Source organism: Ursus americanus, chromosome 26, assembly GCF_024610735.1.
Source record: "Ursus americanus isolate L20-20 chromosome 26, mUrsAme1.1.p, whole genome shotgun sequence".
NCBI classification, from domain to species: domain Eukaryota; kingdom Metazoa; phylum Chordata; class Mammalia; order Carnivora; family Ursidae; genus Ursus; species Ursus americanus.
Window position 1 is genome coordinate 3,219,724 of NC_142152.1, and position 23,616 is coordinate 3,243,339.

General features: G+C 37.2%; 1 protein-coding gene and 1 pseudogene across 7 annotated transcripts in view; one reads left to right on the top strand and one right to left on the bottom strand.

Moving 5' to 3' along the window:
• FBXO34 (F-box protein 34) overlaps positions 1-23,616 on the bottom strand; it is a 134,048-nt gene that overhangs the window by 39,445 nt on the left and 70,987 nt on the right. Inside the window, exon 1 of one of the 7 annotated variants that reach the window (XM_045810319.2) lies at positions 1,405-3,852. The exons of the other annotated variants lie outside the window; for them this stretch is intronic. The gene's annotated coding sequence lies outside the window, so the exon portion shown is untranslated. Of the gene's footprint in view, positions 1-1,404; positions 3,853-23,616 lie in introns of those variants that run through there. 7 annotated transcript variants of the gene reach the window in all.
• LOC123800601 (large ribosomal subunit protein eL31 pseudogene) lies at positions 13,787-18,566 on the top strand (annotated as a pseudogene).

Here is a 23,616-nt window from a genome sequence, read left to right on the forward strand (position 1 = left end):
CTAAGACCTTCATGTAAGAGATGTCCTTCCTATAGCCAGAGGAAAGGAACATCCTTTTCTGTGAAGATGGAGGGATACAGAGAGAAATCCAAAGGAAATGGCTTTGCTAAGTTTCTCCAGTTTAATACCCTTAGTTTATACTCTCTAATACGATCACATCCTTCTATGACATTCCACTCTTCCATCAAATCTAGTATAAAAATACTAGGCTTAACCATTTCTTTAGGTCTTCATTTCCTTATGAAGCCTCCTGTGTCACATAAACCTTTTATTAAATAAATTTGCATGCTTTTCTCTTGTTATTCTGTCTTTTGTCAGTTCAATTTACAGGGCCCAGCTGGAAAACCTAGAAGGATAGTAGGAAAAAATTTTTTCCTCCCCTACAAGAACACAGATAAATGCAAAAAGAATCAGCTCTAAGAAATTAAAATGTTTGCCTCTAGAGAGGGACAAGTGGGAGAACTGCTGCTTTTCAAAATACATCTTATAGAGCTATTAAATCTTTATGCACATTCAAAACTTTGATAAAAAATACAAAATAAAAACATGAGAAAAACTAGCAGAAAAACTTCAGAATGTTTTAGTTCATGATTCGTCTTTGAGATTATAAGTTTTCTCAACAAGAAATTTTTCCTTCCATTTGTTGTAGTTTTTCCAAATTTTCTACAAAAATGTATTACTTGTATAATAAAAAGTTAAGCATCTTACTACTGTCTAATGATGGAGGAAAGATGTTAGGGTTCGGAACCAATGGCCAAGAAAGAATTCCTGAGATGTCTTTGGTGCAAAAAAGGTGGTTTTATTAAAGCATGGGGACAGGACCCTCGGGCAGGAAGAGCGGCACTTTGGTCAGGAGGCTGATTATATACTTTCAAGTGGGGAGGGGGTTAGGGATAGCTTAAGTCTCTAAGGAATTTCAGAAGCAAGGTTTCCAGGACCTTGAGGTAGCTAGCTGTTGTTAGGAAAAGGTCATGTATTGCTGTCTAATAAAACTTTAGTCATGAGACCCTTCAGATGTAGATCAGTGGGTCATATGCTTGGGGGATGACCACCAACATATATTGGGGTGGGGGGAGTAGAGATAACGGAAGTTCCCAAAGGAATTTTTATATGTTAAAGTAGAATTCCAAGATCCTGGGGCGTCAAGCTAAGATTAAGATTCCATTTTGCCCTTAGCAAAGTATTAACATCAAGGCAGCTGAGTTCCTAGAGGACTGTCACTCTGCCTGTTTCAAGAACTCATCAACGGGCTGTAAGTAGTATGGAAATTTAATTTTTCTTTTGCTTTTGTTTCCCACCTCACCTAATATTCAAAATCATCTGTAACTCTAACCATTAGTTAGGGATATTGCTGTGTCATATGATACCTAATATGGCCCAACTCGGGAAAAGGTGATGGCTTACCTTCCAGAAGGTAGTTAGCTCAGCAGTTTATACCAAATGACTCCATATCTCACACTGGGTTTCCCTCTGCAAGCCTACATTCTTTCCAAACACTATAAAGAGACTTTCCATTTAGCTCTGAAAAATTCAAATAAAATAATTAACTCTAGAATGTGCCTTTAAGAGAGCAACAAATTCAATTTCTTTCATACCTTGACTATTCCTGACACTAAGTTAAAAGCTGTCAGTACACAGAAATTGTAATATACCATATGTTATTTGAACACAACTGGAGAGCATTTGTTTTTATTCTGTCTTTATACAGCTGTCAGGTCAGCTATTAGCTGTTAGCTGTCTAGCTAGCTAGAAGAGTTAGGTCAGAGTTTGCAAAACCCAGTTCAGATAAATAAATGTCACATCCTCTGTTCACCTTCACAATGGATGATGCTGACGGTCATTGTCATCATAGGACGTTTAAGAAGGAATTTGCTTAGCACAGAGAACTGAGCCAATCTGCAAATATATGTAGGCCAGCCAAGGCAGCTAAGTTACACATGTTTTCACTTATTCCCTTAAGAGTGATTTGGTTTGTTTGGATTTGGTATAGAATCATTTCTGGACTTAAGGGAAACTAAACAAGGTTTTACAGCTTGTTATGTTGGCAGGCAGGCAGCCATGAAGAAATCCTAATCTAAAAAAGATTCCTTTTGCGCTTAAAATTAGGGTAGCCTAGACAGATATGAAGACATGTTCTACATTTCTCATCTTCATCCCATCTAATCATGGCAAAGATCATCTTGTCTTCATTATTAATTAGTAAACCCTGGCATGCCAGTGTGGCCTTGTAGGATCATGAAGACTCCCCTCACACAGACACAAACCCCTAACACTAGTAAAATACCTGGCATAAAATACCAAATTTTTCTCAAACTGGCAACCAGAACAAGCTGCTACCAGAAGAATTTTTTTTCCTCAAAGTCAAATTAAATTTTGCCAATGTACACAGAGAATATTCCAGATTAGTGGCTGTTAACCACTTTAACCTTATGAGATTCGAAATTTCTTGTTCACACTAGAGTGCTTTAGGTAAATAATACTAATCTCTTCCGGCTTCTAGAGAGCTTGCAGACTTAGGAAAGTTCATCTGGTTTCTTGCCACCTCCATCCACCCTAGCTCACTGTCTCCAAAAAAGCTGCTTGAGTTTTTTGTTTTGTTTTTGAAACAGCTTGCATCCTGAGTTTTCCCAAACTATTTCAGGGTCCTGACAATTTTGCCAATGACTAAGTCTCCTCCTGGGAATAGCTGCCTCATTATCACTATTAAAAACAGTCACTCCTAATACTGACTGATAAGGATCTGGAAACTCATTGTAACTTCGAGAATGCAAATCCCACCCAACCCAATCCAAAGACAAATGCATTTTAAATGGAATAACAGACTCACCACAGGACAGTACTCCAGCAGGCTCTGTGTTCCAATTAAACTAGTGAGTTTTGTGCATATTCCTAATTCTTACTAATATGAAGAATGTGTTGCCATTTCCTTCCTCATAACTGATTAATACATACATTACTAAGAGCCAAACAAAACAAACAAGGCGAGCAAAATACACACGCAATCTCACACACAAAAACTCAACAGCAAATGTCCTAATCCTAACGTTTTTAAGGTAAATACAGCCTTCCAACTCATCTTCTGTTTCAGAAGTATTTTGTGTAGTACATGTGCTGTGTGGGTAACTTGTTCTTGGCAAGCTAGTCCTCCCGGCTTGGAATATCAACAGCAGATAACCTCAAATAAGAGGTCTTTTCCTATATCCCTCAAATGGAACAACTACTTAAAGACTTAATTCTTGCAAAATGAATATCCAAAATAGAGACGATCATAACTTCATTTCTGACGTCGCCATTTTGGATCTATCTAGCTTCCTTATGTTACTGAAAAATCACATAATCATAATCCATCATTCTGGAAACCTGAGAGAGTGATATAGAGATGACTCTCCCCTCTATCCACAGTCCCCCATAAAGCAGTATCCAAAAGATCATCAACCACATCCCTCCTGCAGTCACTGAGGAGAACATGCAGTTCAAGGGTACTTCAACCTTTTCATGCCATTCCCTTGGCAGTATGTGAAAACTATCCACTTTTTTTTTTTTTTGAAAGATTTATTTATTTGAGAGAGAGCGAGAGTGACAGAGCACAAGCAGGAGGGGAGGAGCAGAGGGAAAAGGAGAAGCAGGCTCCTCACTGAACAGGATGCCCCACGTGGGGCTCAATCCCAGTGACCTGAGCTGAAGGCAGACACTTAACCGACTGAGCCACCCAGGCACCCCTATAAACTTTTTTAAAGCAAAAACACACAAACATATACACACCAAGAAAGCCAATTATATTAAAATAGTTATCAAAATATTTTTTTTAAATTCATACAGTATAAAATACATTTACTTTTGTAATATACAAAAAAACAAGCTCTAATGACAAGTCTATTAACTACCATAATTTCCAAATTATGACCTACATAAATGATATTTTCAAGATATCTGCAATAACTGCAATATGATAAAAGTATCTGTGATTTCACAAAAGTCACAGGGACTGCCTAATAATTTGCTGTGGTTTAAAGGAAATGGTAAATTTCAGTTACGGATTAGTAAAAACAAGTATTTAATATTTTTTTCATTCACACTCATGGACCCTGAAGCTTTTAAAACATAATTATTCTGGAGCATTTAAAGAGGCATTTAGAGATCACCTGGTTCAACCTTTTCATTTTAAAGATAGGGAACTAAGGAGAAATTGATGGTACTACTGCCTGAAGTATCTTAATTCCGAATCACTGGGTTCTGTTTATAGTAAATCACTATTTTCTTCTGAAAACCTGAACTTCACATCTAGCAATACTTATTAGCACTTACCTCAAGCTTGCATCTCAGTTTCAGCATTTATAAAATGAAGATAATAATCCAAATATGGAAGAATCTTAATGTAAAAATCAAATGTAAAAATCCATGTTAAAATACTATAGCAGTACCTTTAAAGGTAAGGCCATTACCAATGAATTCCGTAAGAAATCAAAGACAAGTTATTCTTGTTTCTTAGTATACCTCAAGCATCACTGAATTCTAATTTATTTAAATACATTAAATATTTTATGCTACTAAGTGGATCTCCCAAAGGATAAAACTGATCCTAAAAATAAGCCACTTGAAGTAGAAAATGATATGCTTAGAACAAAAGTTTTGGCTTTGGAGTTGCATTACTAGAAGTTATATGCCTGTAACTCTAGGTAAAATACTTATTTTCTCTGATCCTCCATTTCTGAATCAGCAAAACAGGAATAAATGCTAACAACCATATATGATTGCCATGAAGATCATTAAATGTCAGTCTTCTTCTCTTAAAGGGGCCAATAAGGAATACAAGATTCAAAGATAACATTGCAACATAGTAAGCAAGCTTTTCTGACTTCTGCATTATGGATATTGTTTTCTCCTTACTCATCACTTCATACAGTTATTTAACATAGGATAAAGTACAGCAGAAATAATATCCTTCCTTAATGGTCAATACAGAATCTCTCAGCAATCTAAAACAGAGCTATTCAAATAGCCAGCAATTTTTTCCATAGAAAATCCTTGTTTAAAAATAAATTACACCGTACAGACAGTATTACTCTGCATTGAAAAAGGAAAAGGATTAAAACTAAAGACCATTCCCAAATTTCTAAACAGATCAAAGTAAACAAAGGTGTGGAGGACAAGAGTCACCCGGAATAATTTAGACATGTAAGTATTTAAACATGCAAGCGAAAAAATAAATTCCAAGAGAGGCAAGGCTACTCAACTTCTTTCCACACATTTTGTTTTGCTTGCCTCCACAAAAAAAAAAAATCAAAGTGGTCGACTGCAGACTTGTCAAAGTTATAGTGACAAATATGCAAACATTTCAGTTGACTAGAAACAATATACAGAAAATACAGTAGGTAGTCCAAGGGCACACAAAAGGCTCATAGTACAAAGCAGATTTGTTAAACACTTGGTGCGGAAAAAAGAATCATTATCTGCCATGCCCTCCTGTCGCACCCTTTTATTTGTAGTCATAACTGCAAGCTGTTTTAAAGACAATGACTACGTTATTAAGGGTACCTTCATGCTGTGCCAAAGCACATATACATAGCAATTCAGAACAATCAGCCTTACTTTCATGAGAGCAAAAGTTGCAGCCAAATGAAATGGGTGGATACCATATTAAACAATCTTGGAATTAGCTAATAGGATATAGGAAAAAATGATCCTAATGCAGATGCTAAATTCTCTTCCTCCTTTACACAATAAAAATTTTTATTATCTGAAAAGCACTAGTGGAGGAAGGTTCCATTTAGTAAGACCTAAATATGGCCTGGGTTTTTTGTGTTTTTTTTAACGATTTTATTTATTTGAGATAGAGAGAGGGAAAGAGAGCACACAAGCTGGGGGGGAAAGGGGGGAGGGAGAGGGAGAAGCATACTTCCCACTAAGCAAGGAGCCTGACATAGGTGGGGCTCCATCCCAGGACCCAGGGATCATGACCTAAGGTCAAGGCAGAAGCCCAACTGACTGAGTCACCCAGGTGCCCCTAAATATGGACTGTTTTTAAGCACAAAATGATTATTTCCTTGTATAATCTATAAACGTAAAATACATGTGGTGGATACTAGATGTGACATCATATAGTTTTCAAAAGGATGTTATGTAGAAACAACTAAGTAGAAACATTTAAATATAAGCACTGCAACTCTATAGAAAACCATGTGTTTCACAAACACTTAAGTGGAAATTCACTGCAGGCAATAAGTAGCAAAATACAGTTTGGTTTGTAGGAGTAGTCTACTGCTCTTATACAGGTTTAAAATGTGCACTTTATCTGTCACTGTGGTTTGTCAATATTTTATTCAATCTAGATTAATTACATTAATGCTTTACTAACTGACTTCAAGGCAAAAATCAGAAAAGGTATGAAAAAGACATTTAATAATGATATGACTTTATAATCACATCAACGTGGCCTTGTACATACACACAGTACTTCTACTAAGGTGGAGGAAAAATAGGGAATAAAATTCAGGTCTTGGGAGAAATCCCACCATTGAGCTGATTCAATGAAAATTTTTACAAAACAATTTTTAATAGCTTGTTTTTAAAAGTTCTATTTTTGAAACCTTTTTTCCAGATGCAATGCTAATGTATTAATTAGACCTATATTTTAGGTCAATTAATTGCTACTGTGAGAGAAATCTATTGCTCAAACTAAAATGAAAGGGGAGTATCTTCTCAGATCGGCTCATTTTACAAGAATCCTAACCCAAGGGTTTAAGCTCTTCTTGGGCACTCCCTCGGCAGAAACAGCATCTACTGCCTTGGTGTGCCAGCAACCAGTCATCATCACTTTGGCCACAAAGAACAAAAACAAAGTAGGTAAAATCCATATTTTTAAAAAATCTTAAAAATGTATTTTGAAAAACAAACCAGTCTCACACAGAGCTCCAAACCTAGAAAGATGATTACAGTAAAAATGGGCTGGCCACCTAAATTATTTGCAATTTAATACAGTGACTTTAAACAAAATGGTTTATCATTATTTAAGACTGAGGTCACGTTTTTATTTTATTTTATATTTTTTAAGTTTTTATTTTAATTCCAGTTAGTTAACATAATAGTGTTACATTAGTTTCAGGTATACAGCGTAGTAATTCAACAGTTCCATACATCATCCTGTGCTCATCGCAACAAATGCACTCCTCAATTTCTGAGGCCATACTTTTAAACATATCTGGCAAACTAGGTGAGAGTGAGGCAAGAAAGCACTACAAAAAATGGCATTACCAAAAAACTGCCCAAATCGAATTTTTGTAAATTGGCTTCTATCTTCCTCTTCATCTCTAAAAAGAGAACTGTGTGGGGCGCCTGGGTAGCGCAGTCGTTAAAGCGTCTGCCTTCGGCTCAGGGCGTGATCCCGGCGTTCCGGGATCGAGCCCCACATCAGGCTCCTCCGCTGGGAGCCTGCTTCTTCCTCTCCCACTCCCCCTGCTGTGTTCCCTCTCTCGCTGGCTGTCTCTCTGTCAAATAAATAAATAAAATCTTTAAAAAAAAATAAAAAATAAAAAATAAAAATAAAAAGAGAACTGTGTAATACCCCCTGCTTTGGGGGGATGGCATATGGACATACATAATAAAGAAAAATATGTACAGTGCTATAAACCTTTTCTAAATTGTATAAGCAATAAATTATTTTTAAAACAAAATAAGATGTAAATGAGAAAATTCAATCTGTTTTAGGTATTTGGAACCTACTTAAAGGTCAAAAAAAAAAAAAAAGAGCTTAACTGAATAGAACATTGAAGACTAATAAATCATTCATTTCAATCAAACCCCCACACCTCACCCACCCTCACTACTCTGAAGTACAGGAACTCTGGTATTCTCTTGACATTTGTAGAAGCTGCAGTTTGGTGTATTTTGTTTGTTGCTTTTGTTTTGCAACTAACTGCTATGGATCAAAGAAAAAAATCATTCAAAAACAAAATTATTCAACTTCACAATAAAATAAAGTGGTGGATGAGAATGGGAGACTGAAATATAGAAAATTCATTGAAAGTTTCCACACTACCTCACCAACACCAAATGATTCAGGATTATGTCTAATCAGTACCCAAACTTATATATTCTGTAAGATATTTTCATGGACAAGAATGGTAGTGATGGTGTTGAGGAGACTGGGGCTGGTGCTTTAAGCATTAGAGAGAATCTATTCCCAACATAAAAAATAAGCACTCAATGCTGGCAGATTTTTTTTTTTAAGTTTTTAAGAACAGAATGAGGTTACCATTGTAAAAATTAAATTCACAAGCATAAACACAGACTTAAAGGCAATTGCATCAGAATTGAGACATATACTAACCCATATTAAACAATTTCATCACTTTAGCAGCTGATGTGTCACTATAATTAATAAATAAATCCAAATATTATTCTTTTCCTTGTATATCCTTACAAGTACCAGATTGCTTGACTAATTTTTCTGATGTAAAATTCTAAGTTTAATATACACAAACACATACACATTCTTTATAAATATCTGTTACTGAGGCCTTCTTAAACCCACTTTTTTTTTTAAGTGTTAAATGAGGTGGTATCCCCCCCTCTCATAATTTAGCTTAATCCTAAAAATTTTCCCCCAGGATTGTCTGAAATCTAGCAAGGTACCAACATTTGGTTATTGCACTAGTTTATGGTACTTCTCATACTGAAATTTTAGCATCAATCCACTAAAAAACAAAAACAAAAAGCTGACTCCTAGTCAGGTACAAAATCACTCATTATCAAAATGCCAGTTCTTCTCCTCAAAAGATTAAGCATTCATTTACAGTGACAAAGTCTATGCTATTCAGGGAAGTCACCGTAGTTCAATTTAATATATGTCAAAGCCCTCATTTCAGATGCCACCTTAACTCCAAATCTAGTATTACAGGAAGGGGAACATCACTTAGTAGGAAAAACTCACAAAATCCTCCTTACTGTGGAAATAACCAAAAACAAAAACAAAAAAAGGTTCTGTCTTTCAACACCTACTGAGGGTGGCATCAGATTCCCAGAGAGTGGCGTAAATTTTTTGTTTATCAGAAAGAAATACAGAGGTTTAGAAACATGGGACTTGTTCACTGGTTTATTCTTTAAGAATCAATAATGATGTTTTCAAACAGAGTAAACAAACAAAATTCTCCAAGTCTAAAAGCAAATGCATTAAATACTCAGCTACAGAAGCCCAGTTTTGTAATGCTAAACAGACAAGTCTGAGAACTAGGGAAGTCAATCATAATAAACAAACTTATTTAAAGTCTCCTAAACCTAATCTGAGACACTAATTTAACTCCTGGCACATTAACAAAATATTTCAGTTCCCAGCTTTAAAAGAAAAACAAAAAAACTAAAAAGTGTTTCAAGTTAGGTGTTTTAATGCATTTTGATAATAGCTCCTTGAAGTCTGTCTTTCCAAAATCATTAACAATCATCATTAAACACTTAGTACTTCCCAAACCTTAAATGAGACCCAAACAACAAATAAGACAAACAGCACCCCAGCCCTCCTATGGTGCTGACATTCTAACAGAGAAGACAGAAAAATAGTTGGATAACATCTAAGAGCTAAAACTATAAAACTCTTAGAAGAAACTGGGCAATAAATCTTTGATTAGGCAATGGTTTCTTAGATATGACACCCAAAGTACAAGCAACAGAAGATAAAATAGACAAAATGAAAAACTCTGAATTTTAACTATCAAGAAAGTGAAAAACACAACCTCCCACAAGGGGAGAAAATACTTGCAAATCATGTATCTAATAAGGGATCTGTATCTAAAATATATACTGAATTCTTGTAACTCAGTAATAAAAAGACAACCCAATTAAAAAATGAGAAAAGGATATGGATAATTTCTCAAAGGATATACTTGTAACTAATAAACACATGAAAAGATGTCCAACAGGGAAGCCTGGCAGGCTAGGGTCATGATCTCCAGGTCCTGAGACTAAGCCCCACATGGGGCTCCCTGTTCAGTGGCGAATCTCTTCTCCCTCTCCCTCTGCTGCTCCCCCTGCTTGTGCTCTCTCACTTGCTCTCTAATTAGTTAACCAATTAATTAATTTTAAAAAGATGCCCAACATCATGAGCTATCTGGAAAATGCAAATCAGAATCACAATGAGATTACCACTTCACACCCTCTAGGATGGCTAGAATCTAAAAGAGATAAGTATTGACAAGGATATGGATAAACTGGAATTTTCATACACTGGTGTTAGAAATGTAAAACACGCAGCAACTGTGGAAGACAATCTGGCAGTTCTTCAAAAAGGCTAACGTAGAGTTACCACATGATCCAGCAGTTCCACTCCTAGATACGTATATACTCAAGAGAAATGAAAACATACATCCACATAAAAACTTGTACATGGATGTTCACAACAGCATTATTCCTAACAGCCAAAAAGTGGAAACAACCTAAATGCCCTTCTATTGATGAATGAATAAACAAACTGTTTATATCCATATAATGGAAAATCATTCAGCCATTGAAAGAAATGATGTACTGGTATGTACTAAAACATGGATGAACCTTGAAAACATTAGCTAAGTGAAAGAAACCAAACACAAAAGACCACATATATGATTCTATTTATATGAAGTGTCCAGAAAAGAAAAACCAGAGAGACAGAAAGTAGATTTAGTGCTTGGCAGTGGCTGGAAGAAGTGAAGAGTGTACGATGTGACTGCTAAGGAGTACAGGGAACCCTTCTGCTATCTTCATAATAGCAAGTGACTATGGCTTCTTATGACTTGAGTCAAATGCTCTAAAATACATTTGTGGATAGTTCCACAACTCTGTGAATAGCATTGAGCTATACACTTTAAATGGATTAACTGTGTGGTATGTGAATTATATTTCAATAAAGCTATTACAAAAAATGTTTACAAAGCACTGTGAAGAAGTACAGGGTTTTTTTTTTGTTTGTTTGTTTGTTTGTTTTTTTTTTAGATTTACTTTATTTGAGAGAGAGAGTATGCACGGGGCTGGAGGGAACAGTGGGAGAGGGAGATAATCTCAAGCAGAATCCACACTGAGCACAGAGCCCAATGCACGGCTCGATCTCATGACCCTGAGATCAGGACCTGAACTGAAACCAAGAGACAGAAGCTTAAGCAACTGTGCCAACCAGGTGCCCCAAAAAGTACAGGGTATTAAGGAAACATATAAAAGGATCCCTAATCTAATCTGAGGAAACAGAAGAAGATTAAATGAAGACCTGAATGGATAAGCATTTTAAAGATTTTATTTATTTATCTGATGGGACGCCTGGGTGGCTCAGTCAGTTAAGCGTCTGCCTTCAGCTGAGGTAATGATCCCAGGGTCCTGGGATCCAGTCCCACACCAGGCTCCTTGCTCAACGGGGAGCCTGTTTCTCCCTCTGCCTGCCACTCCCCCTGCTTGTTCTGACAATTAATTAATTAATGTTTAAAAAGATTTTATTTATTTGACAGGGCGCCTGGGTGGCACAGCGGTTAAGCGTCTACCTTCGGCTCAGGGCATGATCCCGGTGTTGTGGGATCGAGCCCCACATCAGGCTCCTCTGCTATGAGCCTGCTTCTTCCTCTCCCACTCCCCTTGCTTGTGTTCCCTCTCTCGCTGGCTGTCTCTATCCTGTCAAATAAATAAATAAAATCTTTAAAAAAAAAAAAGAGAGATTTTATTTATTTGAGATAGAGAAAGGGCACGAGCACAAGCAGTGGGGGGTGGGTTGGGGACCAGAGGGAGAAGCAGGCTCTCCGCTGAACAGGGAGCTGACACAGGCCTCAATCCCAGGACTTCTGGGATCACGACCTGAACCAAAGGCAGACACTTAACCGACTGAGCCAACCAGGCGCACCTACATAAGCATTTTAAAGCATCCAAGTAGTGCAATTGCTGGATCACAGGGTAGCTCAATTTTTAACTTTTTAAGGGACCTCCACTCTGTTTTCCAAAGTGGCTGTACCAACTTGCATTCCCACCCTATTATCCAGCAATTGCACCACTGGGTATTTACCCCAAAGATACAGACGTAGTGAAGAGAAGGGCCATATGCACCCCAATGTTCACAGCAGCATTGTCCACAATAGCTAAATTGTGGAAGGAGCCGAGATGCCCCTCAACAGATGACTGGATTAAGAAGATGTGGTCCATATATACAATGGAATACTACTCAGCTATCAGAAAGAACGATTACACAACATTTGCAGCAACATGGAGGGGACTGGAGGAGATTATGCTAAATGAAATAAGTCAAGCAGAGAAAGACAATTATCATATGGTTTCACTCATTTATGGAACATAAGAAATAGGAAGATCGGTAGGAGAAGGAAGGGAAGAATAAAGGGGCGTAAACAGAAGGGGGAATGAACCACAAGAGACTGTGGACTCTGGGGAACAAACTGGGGGCTTCAGAGGGGAAGGGTTGGGGGATTGGGATAGGCCAGTGATGGGTATTGAGGAGGGCACATATTGCATGGTGCAATATATGCAAATAATGAAACATGGAACATTGCATCAAAAACTGGGGATGTACTGTATGGTGACTAATATAACAATAAAAATTATAAAAAATAAAATAAAATAAAGCATCCAAGTACATGTCTGAATAGCTACCAGTAGCTAAGATAAATTAAGACTGGCTGGAGTAGAGGGATGAAGTGGTAGAGACAGTAATAACACAGCTTACATTTATTGAACCTTTACCTATGTGCCAGGCACTGCTTACTCCAAAGTCTCAAATATATTAGTTTACTTGCCCAAGGTCACAGCAAGTGGTGATACCATGACTTGAACCAAAACATTCAGGCACCAGAGTCCTACACAGTAACACTTCACAACTCATCTTTTCCTGGAAATTGTCTGGATTACAACAGGCATAGCTTTCAATTTTGTAACAGTATATTGAATCCTGTAACAGTAACCAGATACATTATACTTTTATACATAAGTTTATTTGGTTGAGCACAAGATGAATACCTGAGTTTAGAGTCCATGTTTTATAAGAGTAACTAACCTTTAAACTCTGGAATCACACTCAGCAAGGCAGGCTGATTGATCACTTAGCAGCAGCTCTGAGAATTGACATTTCCTAAAAGACTGTCTTACACTTAACTTGGGGGACACTTATTCATTATCACTATTTCGTTTGTGTGTGTGTGTGTGTGTGTGTCCCCTAAACCAGTATAGTGGAATGTTTACAAATACTTGTTAGTATTTGTGTTAGAAAGTGAATCAAGCTTAAGTTTCTAGCATGAACATATGCATGGATGACAGTGCCTATTACTGAGCCCGGGAAAAGATGGTTGGGAGAAAAATTCTGAGTTCAGTTTTCAACAAGTTGAGCTGGAGGAACTGTGAGACAGCCAAGTCAAAATGAATAACAGAAAACTGGATCTGTGGACCTGAAAACTGGATCTTTTGGTCAAAAGAACTAGACCAAAGAGGTAAATTTGGAAGTCTGGGCACAAAGCATGGCAACTTAGGCCATAATAATATAAATGCCTAAGAAGAAAACACAGACAGAGAAAAGGTCTTAAAACACTGGTTTTCAAATATGAGCAACATAATCACATGGAAGGCTTGTTAAAGTACAAATGGCTGGAAGCCATCCCCACAGTTTCCGATTCAGTAGGTCTGGGTAGGGACTGAGGATTTTCATGTCTAACAAGTTCCCAGATAATGCTGATGCTTCTGATGTGGGGAGCCATACCTGGAGAACCAATGGCCTACAACAAAGCCCTACAAGACTCTGATAGTTAAAGCAGAGAATAAGGAACTTACAAAGGCGAACAATATGAGCCTAGAGCAAGGTAGGAGAAATACTACTACAATTAAATTACCACCAAGGTCACCAGTAACCACCAGTGGAAACCTACAACTTCTAAAACTAAATTCTACTTGCAACAAGTATTTATTAAGCACCCACCACATACCAGGCACCTGTTCTCTGTAACCTGACACTATCATCTCTCTTGGCCTCTGAAACACCATTCACTCCTTCTTCATTGTTCCTGCTTCTTTTCTGAACACCTACATACATATCTGTTCTCTTGTTCCTCTCCTTCCACCCACTCAAAACATTTCAAGATTCTCCAGGATTCTGGGTCTTCTCCATCACGCAAGCTGTCCCAGGGCAATTTTACCTAATCCTATAACTCTGAATACCATCTTGTTGCCAATAATTCTCCCGTACCTCATTCTCTAGAACTGACTGCCTCTAGGCCTCAGATCATATTTCCAACTGCCAGCCCAATCAGACATTTATACACTAAGCCCCTTTCTTCCCATATTTTCTCTCCAAGAAGCATAACCATTCATCCAGAGACCCAAACCAGCTACCTGTGAATCTTTCTAAAGTAGTTTTTCTCAACTTTAGCTGCAGATTAGAACCTCCTGGGGAGTGCTGTTTGTTTTTTAAACACCGCACTTGTCGGTCTAATAATATGACAACAGTAATTTTGTGTCCTTAACATATATGCATGTAAAATGCTTAGCAAAAAATGCTTTGAGCACTCAAAAACAGGGAACTATCTTTATAAACACTTCAAATTTCAGCTCATCTGAGGTCTTTTCTGAACAGAATCAAAATTACTTTAAACTATTTCACTAACAACAAAAATTTTAAAAAACTGTTTATAAGTCTCTCTAACGTAAACTTACAAAACTTAGGTTCAAAGTCATATTCCTACTTTTGCCCAATATCCTTTGGTATAGATCCTTATAGCTGGTTCCCAAAGGGAATAGTATAAGTTGTTAAATAGGGATATCACTGGAATCACAGATCTGTATTTGAAATTTGGCCCATGGATAAGACAACATAAACCAGTTAGGTCTATTGCTCATAGAATCATTCACAGAGACACTGGTGAGCCAACCATAAATGGAAAAAAAGAAACACCAATATATTCAAACAAGCTAATAAGAGAAGCCCATTATATGATACAATGTTACTTACAAGTGTTTGCAAATTAGACATTCGATTCCACAGTGATATCAAAGCAACCTTGCACCTCTCCTTAGTGCTATTTTGTATTCTGAATATTTTCAAAAGAGAATGACGAAGATTTAAAACAGTCGTTATCTTCCAAAGTATAATGCTTTGTTTGTATCCCTTGCCCAATGATCTTAACAAATCTGTTACTTTTTCTTGAAAAGATGTGCAGGGATGGGCAAATGATGAGTCATTAAGTTCATTTAAGGCTGTAGAATTCTGCCACTTTCATCTAAGATGGTCAGTTTCTTATAACCTGAGCATAACAGGAAAGCTCGAAAATAATCTGGAATATGTGAGAAAACCAAGGAATAAAAGCTACCAAAAACTGCGACCAGAATAAAGTACAAAGATTCTTTTTATTTGGTTGTTTGTTTGCTTTAGCTGAACGAATTAGTTTGTCTTATAAATGAATTAAGTTACATATTTTAAAAATAAAATGTGTATGCAAATACCACTTGAGTATATAAACACACTAAAAACAACAACAACAACAACAACAAAAAACCACCAACCTTTTCAAAAAATTGACTGCCTGGTAAGTGGAGAGGGACTTAAAGCTGTTTGCTAAAATGGAATCAATGGAGATAAGCTTTATTTACATTTATGATACAGTTAAAAAGGTATTTGGATTGTGGAAAGCAGAGGAAATTTGAAAACCACCCCCTCATTTTTTTAAATAACTCTTATGTATGAAGTAACCATATTTCCAAATAGGAGGAAAACACAGATACTAATTAGAGCTATGAAAACCTAATAATGTGGGTGAGGAATAAAGAAAGAAGAAATTTAAAATCTTTTTCCAGTTTTATTTTTCTAGTTGGGAAAATCTTTAACTTTCACATTTTATAAATGAACAAAATGTGTATATAATCTAAAGGTTACCTATTTCCAATATGACATTTGAGTCCTTTTAATAACCCGGCCCCTAAGAGGTCACACAGCCTCAACCTCTCCGATGGCAGAGAAGACATTCCACCAACAAAGACTGTTCAAATTCATACACCTTAGCCAAAGAACAAATAGCATGCTTTTCAAACTTCGAAACCTAAATGCAAAAGGAGGAAGTTTGTTTAATACCATCATAGTATTAGATCCTGGTACATTCAGGGTCACAAGTTCATGAGGGTATATGAAGCACATCTCAAGTGTTTTTTAGCAGATCACCAAGCCAGGCAACATAACCAAGAACCTTTCTCAAGAATTCACCTGGATTCCCAGTAGGGAAAGGAACTGTCAGAGCTGTAATAGCAACCAAGGAAAAACTTACTAGCTCAATTCACTTATGAATAAATTTACTATTATACATGGATCTCCAAACTGCAGAAATTTAAGGAACTGAGAATTATTCTGCTTTTGTTGTTCTCCTCTATTATATCCAAAGAGTGGTATTCTATTGTATCAGAACCACCCAGGCCACTGAGGGTGCTTTCTACTCCAGGCAATGAATGCACAATGCCCTTGACCGTTTCCTATACTCTGCTTCGCACCAATGTGCTCAACAGACCCCTCACTATAGTTCAAAAAGAAAATACCTCTCACCCACTTGGACACAGAACAAGGGTCTTCCATCAGGTCCAGTGAAACAACTCTTCTTTATATCAGCACCACAGGATCCATATAAATGAACAGTCTTCAAGGGGAACTGAAATTGTCCATCTCTTTACTACCCTTGCACCCAGATTCTCTCTTCTCTAAGGGTATATTTCTTCTCAGGCATTAACCTGGTCCTGGTAAACACAGCTTCCTGCCCTCCACACTTAATCTAGTTCACAATACCCTTTGCCCTCTTTCACAAATAGGATTACTTTTATCCCAGGAATGGGAATCAAGATGAGGGAGAAAGAAATTAAGGGGATTTTTTTTTTTTAAAGTTCCCATGGCTTCAAAAGTTCCAGAAACTTTACCACCTTAGAAACAGATAACGGAATCCAAATTCTTACCTTCCCAACAGCTCCCCACAAGCTAACACCTATGAAATGGGAGACCCCAATCCTAGTTTAGCTCCTACAGGAGGGGGTCAAGGGGGGGTCCCCAGTTATCAAATCCTAATATGTGGTATCTGGTAAAAATTAGTAATTTATGATATCACAGCCTATTTAGATAGAGTAATTTACATAAAAGACATCCCCCTCCAATTTTTAAGCAAAATACCACTTCAATTCCTGTAAAGCTTGGATTCTACTCTAAGAGTAGTCATTTTTTCTTCATTCCATAACCTTGGTGAATCACTACTTCTGAGCCTGATATTTCAGAGTTGTGGTGAGGATCAGATCCCTTAGCACAATATTCAGTCAATACTATAATTATGCAGAAAGGTCCTGTCTACTTTGTTCAAAGCAAACCAAAATTAGTGCTCACTCTTGTATAATCATTTTTCAACAGCTGAGTTAGTTCTTGTAATGGTGTTAAGACATAGCTGGTATTCAACATTTCACTGAAAGAATGAATAGTCTGTCCTTAAAAGGGCAGGGGAGGGTCTGTAAAGAGCCCTAGAAATTAATGGATATTAAAACATTTTATCTGTTTATCGAGGTTGTTCTATTGTATCAAAATAACATAGGCCACTGTGGGTACCTTCTACTCAATGAATGCACAATGTCCTTGACTAGTTCTCATATTTCACTCTGCTCCAATATGCTCAACATATTTGTTTGCAGAGATTATTCTGGAACAGGAACATGAAATTATCTTTGCTTAAATTAAGGAACATTAGGAGCAAACACTGGTGGCCAAGATTTATTTGCCTCAGAATCTCTCCACAAACTCTGACAACTTAGCGTCCTTACTGCTATTATTCACCAGAAAGAGACACAGATCTAGTTCAAATCACAAGCAAGTCCTTATACTTTGATGTATTTGCCCAAAGACCAGCTAGATTAGATTTAGAAAGAACCCAGTCAATGGAGGAAAAACAATTTCTTAGCCTTTAATCAATTCTTCTTTAAACCCAGGAAACACCACACAATTTGTTCCCCATAGCTAATAAGTAACTTAACACTACTTTCTAATTATAAAGCCTATTCTACCCAGAGTATTCCAATCAGCTGCTAGCTATGAGAAAAATAACTACTAAAGGGGTTTCCTTAAGAAGATTCCTCTATCCCTACACTTTCCCCCAAACAAGATATGACAGAATCACTTGACGTGAGCCAGGGCATTTACTATTCTTCTTTTTCAACCAGGGCCTGGCAGAACAGCTCCTGCAAAGAGGGTGACAAGAAGATGGGCCATTCTGCCATCAGCAAGGTAGTAACCAAAGTATACACCAACAACATTCACAAGCACATCCATGGAGTGGGTCTCAAGAAGCGTGCCCCTCAGGCACTCAAAGACATCCGGTATTCACCATGAAGGAGATGAAAACTCCAGATGTGCGCACTGACACCGGGCTCAACAACACTGTCAGGGCCAAAGGAATAAGGAAGGTTCCACACCATATACGTGTGCAGTTGTCCAGAAAACTTAACAAGGATGAAGACTCACCAAACCAGCTTTATACACTGGTCACCTATCTACCTGTCACCACTTTCAAAAATCTACAGACGGATGATGTGGGTGAGAACTAACCACTGGCTGTCAAATAATGGTATAAAACTGTAAAAAAAAAAAGAAATAATAATAATAATAATAATAATAATTTCTATACTATTAACTAGCCTAATTAACATCATACAAATTTCCTACACAACCAAGCAGAGGCAAGCAAATGGTCATTATCCCAGGTTCTAATGTCTGGTTCTATGAGATACAAAGAAATAAATTCCAAAAGTCCTCTCCATTTGATGTTCTGTTATTCAAACACAGAGGCTTAGCTGGAATGCTCTTACCAATAAACTGTTTCAAGGCCTCATGAAAGAAACCATCATTTAAGGAGCCAGAAATTGCTCCTTCACTTTTGTTCTCAGACTTTCTGCACGTTTCTCCGCAACCAGCTTGTCCTTCCTTGCTGCTGGAACTGTATCTACATCTTTCGGCCACTCTGCTTGCTTGATCCCTAGCTCCCCATAGCCACATCTGCTGCTCTGTCTTCCTAGTAATCCAATCACTGTTTTTCTTGTACTCCTAGAACTGATCTAATGCCCACCTTCTAAACCGTACAATCCGTCAAACAGCAACCAAAGAGGTTGGGGAAAGAGGGAACAGTGAACCATGGGTACATGTAACATGACCTATCTGTTCTAACCAGCTATTCCATAACCTGTCCTAAGTGGCTCGGAGTGTACACCCTGGTTCACTCGGACAGACCTGTTGTTGACCCAACCTAACCCTTTAGACTAGGTATGGTTTCCGTGGCCACCAGCCTTATACCTAAAACTTTCGACTGAAGACAGAAGAGTCTCACAATTATGGCCATGCTTACAGAAAAGGAAATAAACATTCAAAGGTCTCTTCCACACTTCATACTGTGCTAGATGCGTTCTCTCTCAAGACCCACCAAAGGCCACTGAAATACAGATTGCCCTCATTTTACATGAGGAAATGGTGTAACTCCAGTATCTGCATATTTAAGAAGATAAGGCTAAGTGTACAAGATATTGCATAACATTAGTAAACAAAATTCTTTTTGATGTTGTCCTTACAGGGCTGCTTTTCATATTGTTCATTATGTGAAGAGTAGCCCACTGCAGTGCCAAGGAATCTGGCTTACAGCTTCTAATTAGCTATCAACTCACTTTACAAATGCTGTTTCACCAAAAAGAGAAGGCCACGCTTTAAACGACTGGTATTATATAGTATTTAAATCAAACTCTAAGATTTACAAAATAATAACATTTGTATCTTCAGATTACAAGAATATTTAGTATGCTCAACGGTGAAAAAAGAACACGTTAAACTAAGCCACATGGATGTAAGCATTAAAATCCAGACTCAGAAACTCTAAAGGACCAATAACCTGGTGTCTCTAATAAATAAATTACAAGGGAAAGGAAAAAAGAGAGGTAGTGAGGGGGAACCTCTAGATTAAAAAGGACTTAAAAGTCATTATCAACCACCAGGAAGGCAGTGACCTTATGTGGATCCTATTAAAACTATGAAGTTTGAAAAATAAATAATGACATCTGAAATAACTGGAAATTTGAATACTGGATAGTTGATGATATTAAGGAATTGTGGAGGTAAATACATATATACATATATACATTTTTAAGAGTCATTATATTTTTTTTTAAATATTATTTATTTATTTATTTATTTGAGAGCGAGCGAGCACAAGCAAGGGGAGCGAGCACAAGCAAGGGGAGCAGCAGGCAGAGGGAGAGGGAAAAGCACACTCCATACTGAGCAGGGAGTGGGACAGGGGGCGTGATCCCAGGATCCCAGGATCATGACCTGAGCCCAAGGCAGATGCTTAACGGACTGAAACACAAAGGTGCCCCAAGAGTCATTATCTTTTAAAGATACGCTAACTAGACTACAAGTGAAATGATATCTGGGATGTGTTTCAAAATAACCCAGGAGGAAGAAAGTGGAAGAACAGATGAAAGAAAACTGGGCATTGAGTTGGTGATAACTGCCAAAGCGGAGTCACAGGTACATGGGGGTTTATTGCACGGATTTCATCTACTTTTATGTGTTTCAAAATTTCTATGTTAAGTTAAAGTCAAGCACTTGCAAATACAAATATGTTTACGTAAATTTAAAAAAAACAGGTCACTTAAAAATGATACCAATAACTTGAATATAACTGGGTTTTAGATGACATAAAGGAATTTGATCATACTAATATGGAGAATAAAATTCAGAAGCTAAGCATCACAGCAATCTGTTAATTTGTTAGGTAAAATAATGGCATTGTGGTTATGGGGAAAATGTCTCTTTAAAAGACATATTGAGGTATTTAGGGCTAACATAACATGATGTCTAGAATTTGGTTTAAAATTGTTTTTAAACGGGGACAAGAATAAACAACTACGGCAAAATGTTGAAACTAACTGGTAATATATAGGGGCTCACTGACACTACTTAATGTGTGTGTTTGCATTTTAAAAAGTAAATAATAACAGGAACAGTAATACATTCCAAGGACTTCCTCCACTATGTGGGAAAAGAAAAAAAGCAACATAAATAATTCAAACTAAAAACCCCCTAGTTCAAATAAGGGTCAAGTTTGGAGGGCGTAGGGAGACAGGAACCACCATACAAGAGTTTTTCTCTTATTTAATTCACCCGAATTTCACAAATAGTCAGCAGAGTGTGGTGAGGAAAGTTTCAGAGTGTTCCAACATAATGGGGAGTACTCGAAAAATATTTTTTTTCAAGAATTATTTCCTCCCGCCAGTCCTGCCCTAGACATCCATTTATAAAGAAACTTTCAATATTTTCTGAAGTCCAAAAAGTAGGATTGTCAGTGTGTTCTGTATGGGAACAAGCTTCCCTAACATCCTGAGCACATATGATTTTGATTGTACATAGAGGTTTCTGGGCATGAAAATAGTATTTTTTCATTCCTAGTTTTCTGGCTGTGTTCCGAGACTACTTTTCTTATCAAGTTATCTTTAGTAAGATTCTTTGTAGGGGGGGAACCTTTCAGAGACTTTTATGAAAACATTTGCACATACACATTTCAGCGCTTCAAGTAATGACACCAAGTGTTTTTTGAGGTTCTAAAGAGAAAAACACATTCTAAAATTACCTAATCCTAACAAAATTTCTGCTGTGGGCAATAACCATCATACCTAAATTACATAATTATTATTGGCAGAGCAAAAAGTAAAATTAACACCTTCTGAGAATTCACTATATGCTAAGTATTTAATATGTATTTTTTAACTAAATCCTCATAACAACCTTAGTGTTTTTTTTTTAAGATTTATTTATTTCAGGGGTGGGAAGGGGCAGAGGGAGAGGGAGAGAATCCCCAAGCACACTTCCCACAGAACACAGAGCCCAACACAGGGCTTGATCTCAAGACCCCAAGATCATGACCTGAGCTAAAACCAAGAGTCAGCCACCCAACCAACTGAGCCACCCAGGTGCTCCAGGTGAGTATCAGTATTGTCTGAATACTACAGATGAGGAAAGTGGAGCACTGAGAGGCTAAGTAACTTGTAACTAAGTGGCAGAACCAGATTTGAACCCAACCAGTCAAGCTCCAACATGGGGGCTGCTGTCTGCTATCCTACTCTATACCGTAAAACTTCCTACCGTAAAACATAGGAAAGAGGACTATTTGAACATTTCTAGACCCTAGATCATTGACTCTCTTCATAATCCTAATAATCTTTGAGATTTTACGTTATTAAAAAAAATTTTAACTGGCAGATCCTTCTTTAATAAAATTAAACTGTCGGAAGAGAATTAATAGCAGCTATTAGAGGCCTTAGCACCACTCGTCAAGAATACTGAAGCCCCTAACTGCTCACCCTAATGCAAAGCTCACCAGTTGACAGACCCTAGGTAGGTACAGAGATCCCAACCATTTTCTATTGCTTCATTCTTCCATTTGTTTGTTAAATCAGAATCAAACATCTGTATCATGAAAGAGATAAGGAAACACAAAGTTAAAGAAATGTGACAAAGGTAGAAATAGAATTCGTAAAACAGAATAGATCTTGTTAAAAGCCTTCTAAGATCCTCAGAAACAGTTAAGATTTTGCACACATAATGCAAGACAGGATGCTGTGAAAAGGCAAAACAGAATGAGAAAAGACTCTTGGAAATAAAAAATAAATTTAAAAAGGCAATATAAGGTTTGAAGTTGTGAAGATGAAATTTAAAAAGTAGACAAAAACACAAAAAATTATCAAAGGAGACACAGCAACAGTCCAGGAGGTCAGCATATGATCAATAAGAATTCCAGAAAGAACAGGGAATACAGTCAATGGTACTGTAACAGCGCTGTATGGAGAAAGAGGGTAGCCGCACTTGTGAGGAGCACAGCATTACATACAGAGATGCTGCATCATTGTGTTGTACACTTGAAACTAATGTAACATTGTGTGTCAACTATGCTTCAATAAAAAATTAAAAATTAAAAAGAGAATTCTGGCATGAAAAGAAAAAAATTTGGAGGAAGTTTCTGAAGAAATATAAACTTTCCACAAAAGATGAATAAGTTAATAGATTTATAGAAGTCTTCCAATTAATAGGGCCCACTCAGTGCTCAAATGAATAAAAGCCCAAACCAAGACATATCACTGGAGAATTTGAGACAACAGAGATAAAAAAGATACTACAAGATTTCAGAGAAAAAACAGCTCATCTACAAAGGAACAAGAATCAAACTGGCCTAGGACTTTTCATCAATAATGAAGGATACTAACAGTCAAGCAATGGCTTTAAAATTCTGACAGAAAATTATGTTCAACCTAGACTTCCATTCCCAGCCACACTAACAATCCAGTTTAAGAACAGAATAAAAACCTTTTCAGACAAGGAATTGCTCAAAATTTACCTCCCACACATCTTACCTTAGTATGTACCCTAGCAAAACAAGGCAATAAAACCAAGAGAGATGAATATATGGGAAACAGGAGCATAATGAAGGCAAGTCACAAGATGCCAGTTGAGCAGCAATTCTAAACAAAGCACACAGAACAGAGCAGGAGGATAGAGGGTATCTAGGATGGTAACTATGAAAAAGAGAGATACTAGAAATTTGATACTATCTTTAAAAAATGGAAAAATTG